This window comes from Centrocercus urophasianus, unplaced genomic scaffold, assembly GCF_019232065.1.
Source record: "Centrocercus urophasianus isolate 14NV4802_14NV808 unplaced genomic scaffold, USGS_Curo_1.0 seq_21, whole genome shotgun sequence".
In the NCBI taxonomy this organism is placed as follows: Eukaryota; Metazoa; Chordata; class Aves; order Galliformes; family Phasianidae; genus Centrocercus; species Centrocercus urophasianus.
In genome coordinates, this window is record NW_024884767.1 from 810004 (window position 1) to 816003 (window position 6000).

Sequence of the window (6000 nt, forward strand, 5' to 3'; positions counted from 1 at the left end):
AAATTCATATAAAACAGCTGAAAAGATGCAGCTGACTTTTAAGCTGCTAATTAAAAGCATTAAAATATATGACTTTTAGCTAGACCACAATCTTCACTTTAAAAAAAACAACAACATAACTTTGCATCAGGAAGGCTTTGTGTGAAGGATAAGACTGCCCAGGATTATATGGGAGCACAGGAAATGGAATACAGTTTTGTTTTTGTTTCAGGCTATGGAGATGATCCTGGTATGTTCATATCTTGTCATGTCTTGTCATAAAGCAGGTATTTTATTATTCTAGGAAAACAGAAATATGCAGCTCTGTGATACCTTGTGAGATTTTGAAACAGTAACTTAATTTTTGGTTGTCTGTGGAGCACCACTAACCTGTACAGAAAGACATTCACTAAATATCACAAGTCACCAACGTGAGGAAAGCTGTTTAGTTCACGATATATGACTGAATTAAAACATTGGTCAAGGAAGAGGTGCGAGAACCCATAGCTTTCTGTCCATAGCTGGACAACCTATTCACTCACCTCAGCCCTTTGCAGATGAACTGTTTTCCTCAAATTGCAGTTATCTGATATGCAGCAATCAAGAAGCTTCTCTTCCCTGAAAATGATGTGTGGAGCTTAAGGAGAACAACCCATAAATCAAAAAGAGCAGAATACGGAGGGGGGAAAGACATTTATTTGTACACATCTGAAGGAAACGGTGTTCCCATTTTTGTCCCTGGGGGACGGAGAGAGAGAAGCATAATCCAAAGAGCTAGAAGAGAGCTCTCTGCATTTATCTTTTCCCTGTACTAAATGCAAGAACAGAGAGCAAATGCCATCAAAATAATAATTTCAGAGGGAGGAGGAATGCTGCCTGTGTATTAGAAACACCCACAAATGTCAGGAACAGCAAAATGGTCTGTGTAATCATCTTTTATTATAGAAATTCCTACCAGGCCCTTTAAACCCATTATGGATTTTAAAGCAGCTAGTCCTCTTGGGTAATGACGAGCTGCTGCTCTTACAACTTTTTCTTTGTCCCTATAGATTTCAAAATCTATAAGGATCCATTTGACAGAAACTGCAAGGAGAAAAATGAAATTTTGAAAATAAAGATTTTTCTTGGCCAAAGAAATTAGGTGTGAAAGTAAGGTGCTGATGTTTTTATGGTGTACAGCTATCACAGAAATACCTTAAGAAATTGTTATCACTGATAGAAAAAGTCACTGCTGTGGACAAATGCTTAAATTTGGAGCTGTGTGTTGATTTCTCTGTTTAGTAGCCCTGTATGTGTGACTACGTATGAAATAGTAGGGCTATTCACTAAGCAAGGCTTTTTCAGTGTAATCTGTACCTTCACTACCAATTAAACACTGAGCCAAATCTTTGGCAAGATTTTAGATTTGAATTCTATTTCAGAATTTACAATTACAAGCCTTGAAGTTTGAAATGTAGAACGGATTTTTAAAAAAGCAGAACATACATATGTTTTTAAATGACTCTTTCACTTGACAAACTTAAGTTCTCCAGAACTGAAAATTCCTGGTTGCACTTATTATTTCTGGTTTACACTTCAGTGTTGGCCTCAAGCCCATTTTTGGCAGTTAACGTTACTGATTTTCACTATTATCATTAGTCCCCTCACCAATTAGTACAGAAGGTATATTTTAGATCACAATACCTCTGTTCACTTCTGAATATGGCTCTTATTTGTTGATTTCTTATTCTTCTTTGTTATTGTTTCATTTTATCCTGGTTAAAGTGAATATTGTTCTTTGGTGCTGAAATTACTTTCACAAATCTGAATTAAGTTAGAAATTTCTCAAATATACTGACATTTATTCTGTAGCTCCAAGACAGCATACTTTTGCATACAGAGGCAAACTTAGTTTCCAAGCCAGATTGTAGTAAATTGTAGAGAATTGTAGTTAAGCCTGGAAACATCATTCCTTCATCCACACAATAGAAAACCCGAAATTTCTGAGCACTTTCTGAGCACTTGCATGTCACTGTTTTTTGAGAGAAAATGGACATGCATTTTGCATGTTTTCAATAGCTAAATGCATAGAGGGAAGCCTCATGAAGCAAGACATATTCCAGCAGTCTTGTGATGTGATGTACTGCTCAGGAATGGGTAAGGCTCTTCCCCTCAATTCAGTGAGGTCAGTTACCTCCTTTGCTCAACACAGACACTAGACCCCAGAAACCAAGCACAGGCTTTGACTTTCGGTCTTCCCCTTGCACCCAAAAACACATAAAAGTACACAAAGCACCTTGGCCTTTCATCACAGTTTGGCTTCTCACTCTTTGTCTGCATTACAGAGAGAAAGCTTGGTTAAACAGTGTAGGATATAAGCTTTGATCTATGCATCCAGTAGCAAGGCATCTCTGTCATCTTCACAGCTTGCGGTCTGCATGTTGACTCCCACTTTGTGGCAGAGATAACTGGAAGATAATTGGAGTAAAAGAGCAAGGTGTGAAGCTCTTGGAAATGGGGCAGGATATTCTCCAAAATGTGCCCTGAGGTGTGGGATTCTTTATAACCTGCATATAGCATGATGCTTTCAACAAAAGAAGATTTTAAAACATTCCCTGTGAATATCTAGAGATGAATGCAACAATTTTATTCTTTAAATAAAACACAAATAGTTAAGTGTGCAAGATGGATATCAGGAATAAGAAAGTACTTTATGTCTTTATTTGATAGTCATGTACAGGCTAAAACCTGCTTTGGAATGTACTGCAGGTAAAGGGAATGTTTCAGATGCACCAGTAAATCATACTTGCAAATAAAATAAGTGATTGAGAGTGCTGATGTGACTTGCTATCTTATTTGTCTCAAGGAAAAACAGAGAAGTGGGAGGTATTTTCTCACACTATTATTCTCTCGGAGAGAAATGTCTTTGCACCAACAGATTGTTTATCTCAGGAAGAGGAGAAGAAAAAAAAAACCACCACGTGAGTTTATTTTAGCTTCCTCGGGCACTGTTCTGCTTAAAACCTTCACTAACACTGACACCTTCAGTAATCAGAGCAATTTGTCATAGGAGAGCAGGAAATCATTTCCTCCCTTCTCATGGCCACCTTAATACAAATGCTGCAGGCACTATGGAATTTTACCATACAAATCTACTAAAATCATCTATCTTTTATATCACTGCAACTTTCTGTGTGCTGCCTGTGCACAGAAGTAATTCAGCTTTGCTTTGTCTTGTCCAAAAATATTAATTCTCAATTAGAAAAAAAAAAAAAAAAAAGATAATATAACTGAAGAATTCATTCTTACCTATTAGAATTATTGAATTACTTACACTGAAAAAAAAAAAAAAATTAAGATGATCAACCTGACTTACCAAATTCCATCAGTAAGCCATGTCACTTAGTTCCATCTCCATATCTCTTAAATACCACCAATGAAGGGGACTCCACCATTTCCTTTGTAAGCCCTTTCCAACTCTTGACCATCCTCTTCATGAAAAATTTCTTTTTAATTTCCAATCTAAACATCTCTTGATGCAACTTGAGACCATTTCCACACATTCTATCACACTTGAGAAAAGAGACCTACCTCCTCCTTGCTACATCCTCCTTTCAAGTAGTTTAAATAAGCAATGAGGTCTCCCTGGAACATGTCCAGAGAAGGGCAACGAAACTTGTGAGGGGTCTGGAGCACAAGTCTTATCAGAAGCAGCTGAGGGAGCTGGGGTTGTTTAGTCAGGAGGCGGCTCAAAGACCCTACATCTTCCTGAAGAGAGGTTGTGATGAGGAGGAGTTTGGCCTCTTCTCCCAGGCAACAAACCGGACCAAAGGAAATGGTTGCAAGTTGTACCAGGAGAGGTTTAGATTGGACATAAGGAAAAACATTTTCTCTCAGAGTGGTCAGGCACTGGAATGGCTGCCCAGGGAGGTGGTGGAATTGCTGTCCCTGGCAGTGTTCAAGGGGCGTCTGGATGAGGAGCTGCGTGATGTGGCTTAGTGCTTGTGGTGGCAATGGTGATGGGAGGATAATTGGACTAGATGATCCTATAGGTCCTTTCCAATCTTGTAGTTCTATGATTCTGTGATTATCCCCTCAACCTCCCATTCTCCAGAAGAAAGAGCTCCACTTCCCTCAGCAACTTCTCAGATCCCATTTTCTAGTCCTTTCATCAGAGTTGTTGCTTTTCTCTGCAGATGCTTTAGCAACTCAATATCCTACTTTAAGTGAGTGGCCCAAAACTGAACACAGTACTCCAGGTGTGGACTCAACAACAATAAGTATAGAGGGAAAACCATTCCCCTGGTCCTGCTAGCCACTCTATTTCATTGGATGGCCAATGGCATTCTGGTCACCAGGACACATTGCTAGCTCATGTTTAGCTAGAACACCCTGGTCCTTTTCTGTTAGGCAACTACTGGCCTGTAGTTCTCTGGATCCTTATTATTGCCCTTCTTGTAGATTGCTGTCAGATTCATTAATGTTCAGTCATCTGGTTAGCCAACACTGGTGGTAAATTATTAAAAGTAGCTTGGTGATCACTTCCACCTGCTCCTGCAGTTCTCTTGCATTAACATAAGAACATTCAGAACATGGAGAATGTCATAGTTTTCCATTCAAGTTCAGAGCCTTGATCTTACTCCTCAGCACCATCTTATAACTCAGGGAACTGGGTATCTTGAGAAAAATTGGCCTTACTGATAAAGACTGAAGTAAAAAAGGAATTAAATACCTCATCCTTATCCTCATCTTTTGTCACTACGTTTCCTACATCCATTAAAAGGTACAGATTTTCCTTAATCCTCCTTTTGCCACTGATGTGTTTCTAAAAATATTTTAGTTGAAATAACATATACAATGCTGAAATGCACTACATCACTTAACACATAAGAATCATAAGCATTCAGATTAGTGTAACTAATGCAAGCATGCGCTGCAGTATGGATAGTAAAGGATATTACTGAAGGTGCAGTTCACTAATAAACACAGCTGAATGATTTTAACTTGATAGATTATAGCTCTCTTGAATCCTAACTGCTGCATTTTCACGTCGGTTAAACATAGCAGAAGATTTCAGTTTGGGGCTGCAATTGATGCTCCCAACTGACTTTCACAATGAAAATGAATGTAACCTGAGACTCCACGTTTGATTTGCACAATCCTGTATGCTTGGTGTATGATAATTAACTGCTAACCTATTTAGATGCCTAGTAAACATCTTTGTAACACAATGCTGGCAATAAACTGCAGTTCTTGGAGTTCCACTGCAGTCTGTGCTGTGTTGTAAACTTACCATGATTTTACTGAGTGTTTCCATATGGGATTCTTTTAGTTTCTCTGAGTGTGACTGTCAATTTACTACATTCGCAGATCAATTAAGGCTTGCTTTGTGGCTCTTTCAACTGGGGTAGTGGTGCTGGACTTTTTGACTGCCATGCCAAGCAGAAAAGACCATATTTCTAAGCTACTGTGGGAAATAATTTTTTAGTTGCCTCTTCTTGCAATTAAATGTGGAATCTTTGAATGCTACTGAATTCAACTATAGTGAATGACTTGCAAACACAAAATACCAGTTTAGGTAAATTGTATATTCTGACTGTTAATGTAGCAGAACCCTGATATTAATCTATTTCCAGTTAAAACAGCCAGCTGTCATCACGACACCTGAGTAGTGGCAAAAAGCATGCATTTAGAACTACCCATATGATTTCATTTAATGTAATACGAGTTGCTTAACTGACATGTGTTATTGACAGGTATCCATTTATGAAAAAAACTATTCTCTGTAGCTGAGGTATCACCTGCGTTATCTGTATATTCAGAACTGTGCAATTAACAAAGTGGTAGCTTGCAAATCCATATATTGCAGATCAGCTGAATTCTCACAGTCCACATTTAAAAATGACATGTTCATTCCTCTGAAAATTTCCAATCACTTTAATAGCACAGCAATTACATTTCCAAACTCGATGAGGTGGCATGCATTCCCATTTAGAGTGACTGAGGTTTTGAAGCATATCTTGAGCTAATGAAATCTGCTCT